This window comes from Parasteatoda tepidariorum, chromosome 7 (genome assembly GCF_043381705.1).
Source record: "Parasteatoda tepidariorum isolate YZ-2023 chromosome 7, CAS_Ptep_4.0, whole genome shotgun sequence".
NCBI lineage: Eukaryota > Metazoa > Arthropoda > Arachnida > Araneae > Theridiidae > Parasteatoda > Parasteatoda tepidariorum.
In genome coordinates this window covers 76201768-76218176 of record NC_092210.1, presented here as the reverse complement: position 1 = coordinate 76218176, position 16409 = coordinate 76201768, and the positions used below count along the sequence as shown (strand labels likewise).

Sequence of the window (16409 nt, the reverse complement as noted above, 5' to 3'; positions counted from 1 at the left end):
TGTATCTTTTAAATTTAATACGGTTCGGAATATTATATAAAAATTATATATAAAAAGGAATATTATATATAAAAAGAAGTTGGTTTCCGTCTCACAAAATAATACCCATGAGAGAGGTCCGTATAAATAAATATTAGTTGTAAAAATCAATTAAAACCTTTTTTTGGCACAAAGTTATCCTTTCATGTTTATCAAGACTTGTAAAATTATTAAATTAGTTTTTTAAAAAAAAATGTTTTCTGTATTATTTTTTTTTAATTTCTTTTTTTTTNGATAATTTTACAAACAAATATGTAGTAAAAAATTATAGGACAAAAAATGTACAATTGAAAATTAAAATTTGAATTTGTTAAATTATTATTTATAAAAAATACTTAAACATAAATAATTTACTATTATGCACAATTTTATTCAATTGCTTTTGTTTGTTTACCTTATTCTGAATCAATCAGCATCTTGCTACTTTAAAGTTTATTTATTTATTTTCTTTATTCTTTTAGTAAAATCCAACATGTGAACTATTTTAGACAACAATTTGTTCCTAAAATGTGTTTGTGTCTTACAAACTTTACTGCCGGAAAAGATACCGTAAAAAAGTAATCTAACTTTTGGAAACCGTATAGATTTGTGTTACTTTTCAAGGGTGTGTTCATTTTTTTACTTATTTGGATGTATCCTTTAAATTGCATCATGCTGTTCTGAATATTCTTTTAAATATATTTACGGGGCCTTTTTTCATTGCGATGATTAAAATAAGAGCTTTATAATAATTGGTAGGAAAATTAAAAAAGAAATTAGTTTCTGTCGTACAAAATAACATCCATGAGGGAGGTCATCAAAAATAAATATTAGTTGTAAAAATCAATTAAAACCTTTCTTTGGCACAAACTAAGCTTTTCTTGTTTATCAAGACTTATAAAATTATTGAATTAGTAAAAAAAATGTTTTCTATATTATTTTTTTTTAAATTTCTTTTTTTTTGGGGGGGGGAAGGAAATGTTCGAAATGGTGATGCAAAATTTGTTATTGTAGATATAATTCTAATATCGTTACCAATATTTTTAGAATTCTATTATTATCACTAATTATTATTACTAATTAGATTGCTATTTTTATAATGTTAAATTAAAATCAACACATAACAAATTGCTTAAAATTTTATTTTAAGACGAGTTTTTTTGATTTCTATTTCACTTTAAACCATTTGGTGAAAACATATACTTCCTTTTCGTAGAAACCGTTGTCTCTATCCCCTCTCATCTGAAAAGTTTTTTGTAACAGCATAGCACAAATCTTATGTTTCTGGTGTTTCTTTATCAGAGCGCTTTGACTGTTTCAGTTATCATAATCTCTTACTATGGTTTTTGGTAATTCACATCAGTCTCATCTTTATAGTTGCCACAGGTGGAAAAATGAAGGTGTGATAATTAAATTCCTAAGCTGTGTAACGCAAGATGTAAAATTTACAACTCTGTAGAATGATTTCCCTTAAGAAATTACATGATTTGATCAAATTTCTCAACTGATTTGGTGAAAAGATGAAATAAAACTGTTTGAAAATTAGCAAAATTAAATAATAAAAATAATAAATATTTACTAAAATTGATTTTTTACATGGTATTATCTTTGGATAAACGAACTTCATAATTTTGTGCAAAAGTTTTTCAATTCGCTTAAAAAGTTCTCGAGATACAGCCATACAGAAAAAGTAAAATTAGCATTAAGGGGTCCAAACTTTGGACCTCTCTTTTGATCAAACTATGGAGAACATATTTCCCAAATCTAAATTCGGCCGAAAAGAAGGTATGTTTATTCATTAAAAGTACGTTTTTGTGTTTGATTTCATAGCTTAAAATATCGTCTGCACTAATTAGTTAGCATATTTGAAGTCAACCCCTCATGCCATTAAGACTAAGTCCTAGAACGAGAAGATCCGATCAATAGATCAAAAGTTGTTCAGGGTAGTCCGTTTTTTAATTTAGCACTGTACACTAGGAAGTGACACTTAACCTTTAGAAAAAAGCGTCAATATATGGTATACCAGGAAGTTGTAGGTGTACCAGGCAAATGTATGCCGAGCATTTACATTTAACTTTAAAAGTATCAATGCAAGGTATGCCCAGTGAATTTATTCTGGCGAGCGGCACTTAACCTTAAAAACATCCGGGCAGACATACAAAATATAGACAAAAAAAGAAAAAGACATACGTGTAGGGTCATTTAAACAAGTGCTTTGGAATATAAATTTTGCGAGTCGAAATTATCTGTAGGAGATGATTGAGCAAATTTGAAACAGCACTGAATCCAAAATTTTGGACAAACTAAACATTTAAATTCTCCATGTTGGTAAGGTGATGATTACTTTTAAAGCGAGTTACTTCGACTTAAGGAAGATATAAGATAAAACTTTGTTTTAGATTCTAAATTATTCTTTAAAGTATGTTTCTTTGAATTAATAAAAAATTGTATTATTATGTATGCTTTACACCTAATTAAATACATGAGACTTTATACCTAAGTGTCTTTTTAAAAAAAACTGTAAAAACAAATGTGTGTATTGAAATTAATAAACTTTGGTGTATATTATTAATATCACTTTGTGAAAAACTTATTTCTTAGAATGATTTGTAGCTCATTTCTCAATTGGTTTTGTATATCTTACTATATTATTAAATTATTGATAGGAGAAAAATCGTCGAATTATAAAGCTTGTTTTTTAACAGATACTTCTGCTATTATAACATAAAGAATGAATAAGCAATTTTTTCTAAAATTGTTTTGGAAAGAAGCTCGCATTTTAAATGAATGAAAAAGAACTTTCAGCGAAAATGAAGTTAAAAATATAACAAGCACGCCAAACACAAATCTTTCAAACAAAATCAAAGAAACCTTAGAAAAATATTGTTTTCTTCTTATCCTGCAAAACTTTTAAGCTCAAAAAGGTATCGTAAATATTGCAATTTAAAATAGTTTACTTCCTCTAACTGTCTCAAAAATAAGTTTGTTTTTGACAATAACAATAAATAGAAACAACAGTAAATTTATATTCCATATCAAAAAGAAATTTTTTGTGTAATTTCTCTTAGTATGCATCTATGCAAAGAAATTCTGGTATAACAGTATTACAGAGGCTTCCTTTTTCTCATTTAATAATTTTGGGCGAAGACAATAAGGTACATTGAATGATAAAAACATGCTCTTACATATTTAAATGAAGTAAAAGAAAAAATAAAACTATGACACAGAAATGGTCTGAATTTCCTCGAAGTTTCTTAAAGTGGAAAAAACATTATATTTCTTATAAGTTTTTCATGGTATTTTGTGTATAAAAATATTTCTGAATGGGTTTTGATGCTGTTTTTCTGGTATTGTAAAACTCTTCATTTATTTGCAATTTGCATACAATTATATAACTCAAATATTATTTCCCTATTTACAAAGGGAATTGTTCATAGCTAAGTTTCCACTGAAATTGCGTTTGCAAAGCATTTTGAGATAATAAAAAGCAGTGTTCCCTTTCGATTTGAACTGTTATGTGATATTAGGTTATTGTTATATATTTTTAGCAAGTAAAATCTCTTTTAATGTAAAGCTTCGTATTGTATGGTATATTCTATGTTTTCAAGTATTTTTTTTTCAAGTATAGTTGATAATTTTTTAAATCAAGGTAATCGCACACTTCGTAACTCAGTGAAAAACATTCAATTAAAATTACCGTTCTTGTAAATAGTAATGACATTCCTCATTAAAAAAAAACATAATTTTGGTAATAAAAGCAAAAATGTCTAGTATTTAAGCCATTCATTTAGTAATTTTTCCGTTCGTATGGTAACGGTTTAACGAAAGTTCAAAATAATAGGCCTAATTACCACATATTTACTGTAAAAATACAAAACTGAAAAATAAATTTTACCGATTAAATTGTTTTTATGCCATGCTCTACGGTATTATTATTAAATTATCAAATTTATCCCACACTTTAAAACTTTATTTTATTATTATTTTTATCAAAATCTTTATCAAGGTAAATTTAACCGAATAAATGTTGTTCCAATCTATCAAAATTACCAAAAAGTTCTTCAAAGCTATAATTTATTTTACGATTTATTCGGTAATTTTAAGCTTTAATGTCTTTTCTTTTTACGAAATTGAATAGTAAAGCACTGTCAGCAACTCTCTGGTTTATTTAAAATGTTGGTTGTTGACGTATGCCTGTTTAGGCAGACGGAGTGCGATTGCTCTTGATTTCCAGTGGCGCCATCTATGGCCAAGAATTCGATTTCTGCCACACCAAACGCCACACCCATTTATAGGGCGGGCCCATTCATATGACATTCTTTTACAACTCCACAGATTTAATGTGCATCAGTCACTTTACTACACGGGAGTCTTCGCCCGGCAGGGTTCGAACCCACGAACTCTCAGACATGGGCCCAGCTCCCTACCGACATGGCTATCAAAGCCCACCATTATTATATCACCATATCAGACCAATATTATCATTTAAATATTGATCTGAAAATGGTGGTTTATTTAAATGGAAAGTGATCATCTTCAAATGGTAGATAGGTGACGGTTAATTATTTACTTTCCTTATATATTTTTCGATCAAAAGGAAAATGGCCTAAATAATGCTTAGAAAGATCAAACTATGGCATCTTATTATAATGGCTGTTGTATTTATTTATTTATACACTTACATATGAGGGTTTCTTTGTAAATACAAAGAGTAACTTAAGAATTCTTTTCAGGTAGGAAAAACAGATGGTACATGTGTGACATAGATATCAATAATCCATTCTGAGCTATAGCTGGATTAGATCATACTACATCAACACTTCAGAGCTGTTTGCATTGCAGTGATGCCATTCAAAAGCTTCTAATAACAAAACAATACATTACTGAAGCTTCCAGTGCCGAGGGGTATTGTCTTTCAACCAGGACTGGACACTTTAATTGGACTCTGAAATTATAACTTTGTGTAAACCACAACAAATTAATTCAAATTGTTAAAAGCTTGAAAAAATACTAAAGAGAGGTCCAATATTTCTACAAGTTTTTTTTCTTGTTCAAGTTTCTGTAATTTTTTCACGTTTCAGTAATTTTCTTTTAATTATAAATTACCAAAAACTAAATTTTATTTCGTTATTTCCAATACATCACCATTTTCAATACATACAGCATTGCAGGTTAAGATAATTACAATTAATTAGATTTTTTCTTAATCTGAGTCTTTAATAATTGCGTTCAAAAAAGCTAAATTTGAAAGTTTAAATTATAATATTCAACAAAACATTCGACTGTTTTGAGTAAAAATCAATCATTCTCATAAAATTATGCATTTTGCAGGTATTAGTTGTAATGGCAATTTATTAATTCAACTAGAACCAACGAGAAATCGCTTAAAATCAAGTTATTTTTAATTATCTAAAACGAAAATTTTCCAACTGTATCATCTGCAAGAATTTCTGCATAATCTACAAGTCGTTTTGCTCAAATTTATATTTCCATTAATGTATATCTCTCCAACCAATGAGAAATAGACAAAATGCGAGTATATTATTTCATAACATGAAAACTAACTATTTAAAAAAATAACTTAATCTGCGAGTAAAATTTCGGGTACTAAACACGTCACTTTCCATACACTTTTACATTATAAAAAGATATTTATTGCTGTCCATTTTTCAAAAATTCGTTAAAACAAAACATATGCAAATAAAGACTCAACTAAGAAGAGATAAACTTTTCGTATTTCTATTGGTTATTTATTTTGTGTTCCTCAATATTATCTAAATCTATCATTCAGTTTCTGTTCTGTTAAACCATGTTATTTTCCGCTTCATTTTGTCATCAAAGTCAGCATTAGATTTGACTCCTGTCACATGACATTATAAATGGACGTCAATAAAAAATAACACCATTTTTTGACTCGAGATTTGACATATTCTCGAAATATTTCTTCCATTTTATGAGAGGTTTTGACAAGGAGCGATTATTTCTCTTACCGCAGTGTTCTTTGCTTTTGAAAGCTGTCACTTGCTCATATTTAATGTTTATTTGCAATATTTGAGTAATGACGTGTATGAGTTTCCCAATGTAACTTGAACTTACTGATAAGATAAAATTATTCAGATTCATTTTGTTTTTAAACTCCTTTTAAAGAATTTTCCAACAGAAAATATTATGACCCCATTTTTTTAAATATTTATTCGGAGCTTATTCAGGATATTGGAACGTCTGAGGCATGATATTTTTTTCTAAATTTTGTGCAATGAAGGGAATCGTATGATGTATTATTAGAACATTAGCCTAAATAAGGACAGACAATTTAAGAAAACCATTTTTTGTTCTACAATGATTTCCTAAAGAGATTTTATGACTAATATTTTCTACCTCACCTGAAACAGGGTACATAGCAATTTCTTCAGCGTAATTTTTTTTTATCGAGTAAACATTAACACACTGTTTTCACTTTAAAGTTAGATTAAAAATCTAGTGATGAATAGGCTTAACTTGTTTTGTTTCATTAAGACGGAAAGCATTACGGAAAGCATATTTTTTATCAATATAATGAAATAAACGAAATTCTCGAAAACTTTTATTCCTTATTAACTATAAAGCTAAGATTAAATCATTCTATGACAAAAATTACAATAAATTTAGAGTTTTCTTGAAACTTTGTTTACATTTTATGATGCTTGAATTAATTATAAGTACTATAAAGTTTTAAGAATATCTAGCTGACAAAAGAATGAATAAAAGAAACAAAACATATAACGAGATAAATTAAAAATAAAGGCTCGAAATTTTTATAGAACATCAGAAATGTGTTGATTTTTGAGAGATTGTTTTTGCTTTTGGAATTTGTTGTTCATACTTACCCGTTATGGGTTTTTCCTTATTTTTTTCAAGATTGTTACTATTCCGTTACAGGTACTTTAAGGTTGTTACTTTATGGGTAGTTTTTAATGCGCTTTTAATAAAAGAAAAAAAGATAAATGTTTATTAATATAGCTTACTACGTTACGGTACTAATAAAGATTTACTAAATTTTTTTTGTAGTTTATTAACGTGCAGTATTTTTCTTCAAACTATGCGCAGACTAAAATTACAAAATAACTTTTTATACACTTTTACTACCATTTTTGGTTACAAACAGAGAAAAACTACTTGATATTGAGTCTCTAGTTTGTAGTTACTAAAAAAAAATTTATTAAAACAAAAACAAAAAGAGAAACTTTCTTTCATCTCCAAAAAACTTCTTTGATATGATTCGATCCTTTTGGAAAAAATAAAAAATAAATCCTCTGCAGTTTAATCCGAAACAAAAACAATCCTTCAATTAGTGATTTATTTTTTGCATTTGGCATTTCTCTGAAAGAAAACTGTTATTGATCTTTTTATTAATTCTTCGAACATTCCAAATTTTATAGTAACTTTATTTAATACGAAAACGTAGAAGTTTTCAATGAGAATGTAATTAATTAATTAAACAAATTAATTAAATAAATTATATAATGGGACAACAATTTTAAAAATGATATAAACGAGTAATAGAAGGGGAAAAAAAAGCTTTAATTTTTTGTACTCTAAATCATATTGTTATTTAATTCGAAACAATAAAGCAAATAACTGCGGGATCTTCAAACTATTTAAACATTAATTAAGAATTTTAAAAAATAAGTTTTGTCAACAAGAGTTATTTTTCCAATTTATCTTCCTTGGGAAAACTCCAAATATTTATTAATTGGACAAAATTAATTTCAAAAACTTAGGAAGGACATTGATTTAAAGAGTTGATTTATTGTATTTTAATACATTCTCATTGTTATAATAAAAATTGAAAAAAAAAAAACTAGAGGGTTAAGTTAACTACCAAATGAAAAACTTAAATACCGAATATTTGGATTTTATTACCCAGAATTATGGTATTTTTTTTTAGCACAAATGTCATGACCATGCAGTACAGTAATTCAAACAGATTGTTTTCTCAGTGTATGCACCAGATATACTATACATTGGCTATACCGTATATTACCATTTATACATACTATACATTAATAAATCTACAGTGATTCCAGTTTTACTTCCTTTGTTATTGTTTTTGCCCTTCCCAGTGGCTTTATGTTATTAGATTAAAGAAAATACGTTTTCAGAAGTTTAGTGGTTCATCTCATCTATATGATGATTAACTGCATTCAGATCATTTAGCATGATGCCGCCCCTGGCATCATGCTAATGACTCGCACTTTACTAATGAACTCTACTAATGACTCGCACCTACTACAATACTGAAGTAAAATAACCTATTTGGTTGAAGGATCATGGGTCAGAATACCCTTTTCGTTGGGTTAACCATAGGAGGTTTACATTTTTTCCCTTTCCTTGTAACGCCAATGCGGGTTAGTACCATCTAAAAATACGCAACAAAAGTGAGTTTTTCCTAATGTTCTGTCCATGAGTTTTCTGGTTTAGGTTCAAAATTACAAAGCTACTGGGTTGAGCAATGATAGTTGAAAACCACACATTGGGTGGCTGTTTAGGGCCAGTTATACATTTATCATAAAAACTGCACCTTTGCTTTAATTTACAATAGCACAAATATTATATAAAGAAATTATAAGTATAAATGTGTTTCTGCAAGTACAAACTTTCCGTGACATAAATTCTTCCAATCGAAACTTCGAAATAAATCCATTTTCCTTGCTGCATGTTCTTTATGAAATTAGATTTTGTTTTTCCAGAGATACCAAATATGTATTCAATAGTGACAAAACAATCTTTGTTCCCTTACTTTGTGATAAGAGAAAATACATTTCCTTCCGCCGCTGTTGCAAACATTTCTTTGGCTTAGTTTGCGACGATGTGCACATATTACATTTCTTACAGTGAAAAATTGTCTCTTCTCTGCTATTCAAAATAGTATTAACTCTGTGAAAATGTATTTCTTGTTTGTTAGTTTACATTTTTTTTTAATATTAGATTTCAAATGTATGGTAACTATTTTGAAATATGTATACCATCAAAACATGTAATATTTCTTTTGTCATTTATCTTTAAAGTTATTAACATTGAGAAGACAACGAATTGTGTGTAGGATTTTAAAAGAAACAAAGTTTTTATCTTTAATCAATGTACGTAATTCTCAATCATGTATCAATATAAATTTATTCATAAGTAAAATTTTCTTTCTTTTCAAATATTATTTAATAATAACAATATCACAACCGACTGCTTTCTTAAAGTCAAAGGTTTTATTAGAAAATGTTTCCTAATTTGAATTTTGAATAACGAATTTTGAAATTGTGAAAAGTTGAATCACCCGTTTTTGCAGCAGTTGAAATTTTCAAACTATATATTTATACTTGAAATAACAATAATTTTGCAATTGAAATAGTTTCCTTTTAATTTTTCATAGCCTCAATATAAATTTAGATCATTTTTTTTCTAAAGTTAAAACTACTTTGCATTATTTTTTCGAAAAAAAAGCTACTACCTAAAACCAGTTTCGGGCACAATTTTAATGATTTAATCGATGAGAAACCAATTATATCATATAAACGTAGAGTCCACGGCGACTTTTTGTGAAATAAATTAAANTATATATATATATTGAATTAAATGTGTTAAAAATATATTCATTTCTTTGGGACAAAGTCTGTATTATTGTGATTATCATTTTTTTTAAACAAGTTTCATATTAAGATTATATCTGCACATTGATGTTAATTTCTGACAATTTTGGCTCATTTAGAGAACAAATAGGACATAGAAGGAACTGTAGTCAACGAAAAAAAGTGACATTGATATTGACACACTGCTTATTCTGCATTTAAGAAAATTAATTCTTTTCGATGATAACAGTCAATATTCAGTTTAATATTGAAATATATGAAATCAAAGCATTCTTGGTTTTGCGAAGCAAACCAAGCAAGAATTGCGAAGCAATTCTCCGGGGGTTGGCGAGCGTCAGCGAGCAGGGGGCGGAGCCCTCTAGTACTTGAAATAATAGTAATTTTGCAATTGAAATAGTTTCTTTTTAATTTTTCATAGCTTCAATAAATTTAGATCATTTTTCCTAAATTTAAAGCTATTTTGAATTATTTTTTCGAAAAAAAATCTATAACCTAAAAACAAAGTAAGGGGCACAATTTTGATGATTTAATTGATGAAAAACCAATTATATCGTAAAAACGTAGAGTCCACGGTGACTTTTTGTGAAATAAATGAAGCATTATTGTATGATAAAAAATTTAGGCTATTTCTATTAGGAAAATGTAAAATTCAAATAAGAAATTTGTGGTTCTATTTGTAATATAAAAAAAGCTTTAAACGAAAAAAAAATTAATCATAGATGTAAGCGTGATATTTTATTTCTGGCTCTTTTTGTTAATATTTAAATTATTTAATTGAATTCCTTTGAAATCAATTTTTCATTTCATATGTCTACAGTTTCAAAAATTTATTTTTAAATACTAAAACTGGCCATCTATTCAATTTCTTTTGCAATTTTTTTCTCTTCTTTTATTCATTATTTGTCTTATCTATATAATAAATAATAACCGAGAAAATACGAACTGTTCATATAAGTTCTGTGTTAAGGTAGACTATTTAAGTTGAAAGATGGCGAAAATAAGATTTAACGTGAAGAGGACTGTGGGGTAATGTGATGAAAGTAAGCTTCAAAAATTTCCCTAAATTCAGAAAATGTTTTATAAACTTGAAATTTACAAAAGACTTTTTTTTCTTCATCATAAAAAAAGTAATTTTCGGTCTAAGTATTCAGATTCAGGTAGCTGGTTGATCCAAGCACTTTCCATCAACAACAGTGTAGTGTTGAACTAATTCGATGATGAAAAGCTGAAGCAATTTTGAAATTGATGTTGACATTGAAAACTATGGATAATATTTCCATCTGCATTGTTCAAACCATGAAATTTTTTGAGGTTTTCTTGTCATTGTGATACATTGAGAAAAAACCTCAATTATTTTCGTTGATTGAAAGAAATGGGTTATTTGACAATGGAATTGTCCATTCTAAAAGTTTTTAATTTCACAAGCTTTGAAACTGATTATAAAGAGTCACATTTTCGATATGTGAATAAGCTGAAAAACACAGGAAAAAAATGAAAATGTTGTAAGTAAAAACATTTAGCTGTTTGCAAATTCCTCCTACTTTTTAAGAAATTCTGATTCAAATTACGGTAAAATTTCATTTAACAAAAAATCTGATATACCGTAAATTTTACGGTAATATTTACAGTAAAATCCCTGAATCACTGTATTTAAGCATGTATGACATTGCAAAGAACGGCATGAAACTTTACTGTTAAAATGCATTTTACGGCAGAATGAATTTTACTGATGATGCAGCCAGGGTGCCTGTTTTTTAACCATAATTAATTGAAGAATTTTTACACTGTAAAATTTTTTCGGGAAAGCTAAAATGAAATCTATTTTCAACCTTTCATATCAGTGTAAAAAACCTGGTAAAAATTATGCTTATGAAATAAACACTATACAGGGTGTACCAAAACGACCGCATAAACTCTGCACAGCTAGATTCCTCGTTGGAAGTGCATAAAAACTGCCCAAAGAAGCGTTTCTGTACGATCCATAGTTTAAGAGATAAATACGAAAAACAAAGTATGACGTCACTGCCGGTGCAAGAGAAAACACATTATTGAACATATCAACAGGAGTATACTATGAACAATTTAAAGCAGAATATGCGCGCTGAACGTTTTAAACATTATCGTTTTGAAAGATATGCAAATACTGTTGTTGATATTGTGATTTAAGTGCTTTTTTTCTTGCACCGCAGTGACGTCATATTTTGCTTTTCGTATTTTTCTCGTAAACTATGGATCGTACAGAAACGCTTCTTTGGGCAATTTTTATGTACTCCTAACGAGGAATCTAGCTGACTTTTTTATGCGGAGTTTATGCGGTCGCTTTGGGACACCCTGTATAGTCTGATTTCTTGCTCTAAAAGCAAAAGTGATGATGATACATATCCCTCTGATTTGAATTAGACCAGTTTGTTCATCTTAAATACCTCCAAAACCAACGAAGGTCTTTTCAGAAGGTCCTCGCTAACCGAGTGAATGCAGTTAATTAGAAGCAGTTCCTGCTTCACAACAGCTTTTGCAAACTGTAAATGTCTTGGCATCGTGAGGAAACTTGAAGTAGTAATAACCTGAAGTAAAAGCAGAACTTGAATGCCCAGTAGACAGCCGATTAAAAGTGGTGTGATCTCTCCTGTCATCTTTAAAATTAATTGAGGCACCATTCCCACTAAGATGCCACAGATGTGGTGGTGATTGTCTCCAATTTGTGTTTCTAGAATGCTTACTTCTCGAGTATTGTTCAAGCTACATCAGAGGTTCCAAGTTAACCTAAATCATAAAAGTGAAATTTTTCGCTAGCCCATTTTGATAGCATTAACATTAGCAAAAACGGCTCTTTCTTTTCTTGATTATGAATAATTTAAGAAAAAATAGAAATAGTTCTTTTCATAGCTTTCCGCGAAAAGTAGTTATCAGGACAGAAGTTCTGTCTGCTTACAGATATTCAAATTTTACAGTTAGTAAATTACCAAACTCTGACAATTATCCAATGTTCTAAGTAATATTCTAGAATAATGCAGACCTAAATTCACTAAAATTATTAAACCATTTATAGCTCTTATTGTTTTTACTGAAAGTTAAAAAAACCATTCTGCATGGGGCAAAACCATGTGAACTAGCAAACAAACTTAAAAAAATACTAATCAATTATTTCAAAAAACAAATGAATAAAAAGTCAATTTGTCTCAATAAATATGCGATCAACTCATAAAACAATTAAGTAAAGTAAAGCTAAATATAAACCTATGGACTGACATTGTTTTCTAACTGAAGCCATCTAAATTTTATCATTGCCTTCTTAAGGTGATGAGTTCAATAAATTCCCTTGAATGATTGCTCAAGACATTTTTGGAGATACAATATTAATACAACATCGTGGTTTTGACCATCTTATTGATGAGAATGTCTTATTGGGCCTTATTACAGAAATCCTTCATCAAATATCATCATTATTGTATTTTTAATTATGGTTTTGATATCATACTTGGATACCGAATTGCAATGCTCACACATTAAATATCAAGTCAGAGCCATACTTGTACAAAATGATTTTACACGAGATCTTCTCTGATAGTTTTTATTTTAAACTTAAAAAAACTCAATTATAAAGAATAGGTTCTAACTAGATTATGCTTGTGTAAGAATTTTATTTATGAGAAAGTCTTCTCATCTTAAGACTATATTTTCGACCGAATGGGCTTTATTAAGAAGTGTTCTTAGGGTAAATTAATTTCGATAGAAGTAAATGAGGTTGCTTTAATGCGGAATAAAACGGTTACACAGATATTTTAATCTTCCTCTTAGAAGTTAGGCAATAAATTTTCGTTATAATACATTTTAGAATATATTTTAACTAGATAATCTCTCTCTCTCTCTTTATACATATAAATTTTGAAAGGGATGCACCCATACAGTATGGAATTTGTAAATAAAAATCATATAGTTTCTTTCTTTATATGCCCATCATTTTTGTTAATATGTGTTAATTATAAGTGGTATTAATATTTATTATTGAGATAAGCCTTCCTGATCTAAACTTAAATTAGATTTTAAAACAAGGAATAGGTTACAATTCCTTTTATTTGGTAAGTTCCTTCTAATATTATATAATTAAATGATATTTATCCTTTAACTATTGCATGTATATTTTTATAAATATAAAAGTCTAACGTAGCTCCAACTTCATGAATTTTTTTTTCAGCTGCCTCAATTGCATTATAAAATAAACAATTATATATATTTCATAAACTGTAAGTAATGTGGCATAGCAATAACAGAATAAATGAAGTTAAAGTATTAGGTGCTTCGCTTAAGAAAGTATTGAGAAATGAAATATTGTTCGAAATAGTAATTGTTCAAACTTAAATGTTAGTCTTGTAAACTTAATTCCTCAGAAAAACTAATAGCCGAGATCTTTTTTCATAAAAGTATATATCATGTTGTTATAAATAATATACTTTTTTATGTAAATTTTTAAGATAAATTGAATTATACAAAAATGGAATAATTTAGAATGTTTACAAGCTTTCTGTGTACAAAAATTACAATTTTGTACTTGCACTCGCATTTTATATTACCACACAGGCAAGTGGGATATTGTCTACTATGTAATTGTATCGCTCAATTGAATAAGTCTAAACCTGAATATAAAGGTTAATATTTTAAAAGTTGAAGTGTGTTTTTGCATGTAAAAGAATACCATTTTTGAATTAATCTTATTATGAGGAAAACCATAACTTCTAAACCATTAATCTGATTATCTCTAATTTCATCCCATTCAATATAGTTTGTTATTTTACTTGTTCAGATATCCCCTAGTAAAAATTGTACATTGACTGAATAAAAAATAATACAATTTGCACAAAGAAGAGCTAGCAACTTTTGAACTATTTGTTTTATTGACGCGCGCATGTTTTCATTTGATTTAACATGAAGACAAACATGCATGAAACATTGCCTCACTTGTTTCGATAACAGTATTAGATACGTAAATAAGTACAAGCACAAATGTGTACTTTTTGTGCACAAAATCTTTACAACTTCTAAATTATCGGTCTGATCATTTCATTATTTGCGTCATTTAATTTAGCGTAAAAATGTGAACAATTGAACTTATTAACTCTAAGTGTGAAATTTCCTGCAAATTCAATGTATCGTTTACATAAAAAGAGATGTTAAGCGTAAGTAATAAGACTCAATCATAAGTGTTAAAATACTAATTTTATATTTTATTTATTGATAAAAATGAAAACATAGAACTAACAAACAAACACAGTGTACATAATATGATATACACCTACCATTTGTTAGTTGTAAGTGGCAAATATTAGCCCGATATTATATAAAATTTATATTAACTTCCCTTAAATTATTTAAAAAGAAACAGCGAAATAGTTCAGGTTTTTTTTTTACATTCGATGCGTTCATTATACTTTTATACGCAAGAATTTTTATTTAATTTATAGCAGTAGCACTTAAACACACATTAATAGGCAAGTGTGTGATGAGCACACACATCACAAATTCATAAAGGAATACATAACACCATGAAAGCGAAGAATGCAAAAGTAGACATGTTAAAAATCAGATCCAGTCCGGACATCTTTTACTTGCTAGTATTTCCAGATACCTAATTAAATATCAATTAAATGAATTGATATTTACGAGAGATTTCTGAAAGTGGACACATTTAGGGTATAAACAGACGGTAAATCTCCTTCTACGTCCTGCAAGGCAATCGTAGCCCCTATACAGAACACACAAAACGTTACTCTCTATGGAATTGTGCTATGCAACAGCAGTGGATTTGGTGTTACTCAAGGTGCACTACATGGAGGCCCACTACATTGCAACCCATCGCACACATTCCAAGGAAATAGACCAATATTTATTTAAATTTTTAATTATAGTATGTTTTACTTTCTTGAAAATAACATATTTTATGCAAAAATAGTTTGATGATAATATCCATGTCTATCATTCAATCTGTTTTGTCGGGAAAAAAACCTGTTAGGAAGTATTTCGTTTCAAACTGGCACTTGATCGACAGCGAAAGTGCTAAACAAGAATGCTAAATTAATTTGTTCTAATATCTGGAAGCAAGAACGGGTAGCGAAGCTATCCGCCAGGAACTGCAAAAGTTATTGTGAGGTGGTTGGCAAGCAGTAGCAAACAGGGAGAAGTAGACCCTTGATATTTATAATAAAATAATATTGTCTGTTACTGGGAAGAAAATTTTGAGAAGATAATATCCTTTATTTATTACTAGCCGCCTAAGGCGGCCAGCTGTCCGCCTCGCTAAAGGTTTTCACAAATAAAGTTTTTTAAAACATAGCAGGAGATCTGAAGATTAGTGGACAATTAAAGTGTTCCTGTCCTGCAATTTTGTCTTCATATCCAGTTCTGCTGCAGATGTGTTATAGCTCTTGAGGATGTTTGAAGATATAACTTTGCTATGGTAACCTTAGGCCTATGGTAACCTAAGCTATAATATAACTATCAGGTGGAGACTTGTTTTTTTTTTTTTAAAAAAAAGGCCTCAGAAATTGTAAAAGCATACAAAAGTTGCTTTAAATACATGAAGAGAACACGAAAACGAATTAATTTTTTATGGTATCAATTTCTATTTCTATATAATTTTTTATGGTATCAAATTCTATTTCTATATCTGTTACGTCAAGCACTCAGGTATTATAATTTGATCTAGTTGTGCTTGTATAATTTTGATCTAGTTGCGCTTTCTACGTCATTTTGTTAACATCGTTTGGTTTGTTATTT

The 16409-nt window shown here is 28.6% G+C and overlaps 1 long non-coding RNA gene across 1 annotated transcript in view; it reads right to left on the bottom strand.

Moving 5' to 3' along the window:
• Nucleotides 1-4659: 4659 nt before the first annotated feature.
• LOC139426068 (uncharacterized) overlaps nucleotides 4660-16409 on the bottom strand; it is a 17683-nt gene continuing 5933 nt past the window's right edge. The window contains exon 2 of the long non-coding RNA XR_011637346.1: nucleotides 4660-4963. This is a non-coding gene — a long non-coding RNA (uncharacterized lncRNA). The remainder of the gene's footprint in view (nucleotides 4964-16409) is intronic.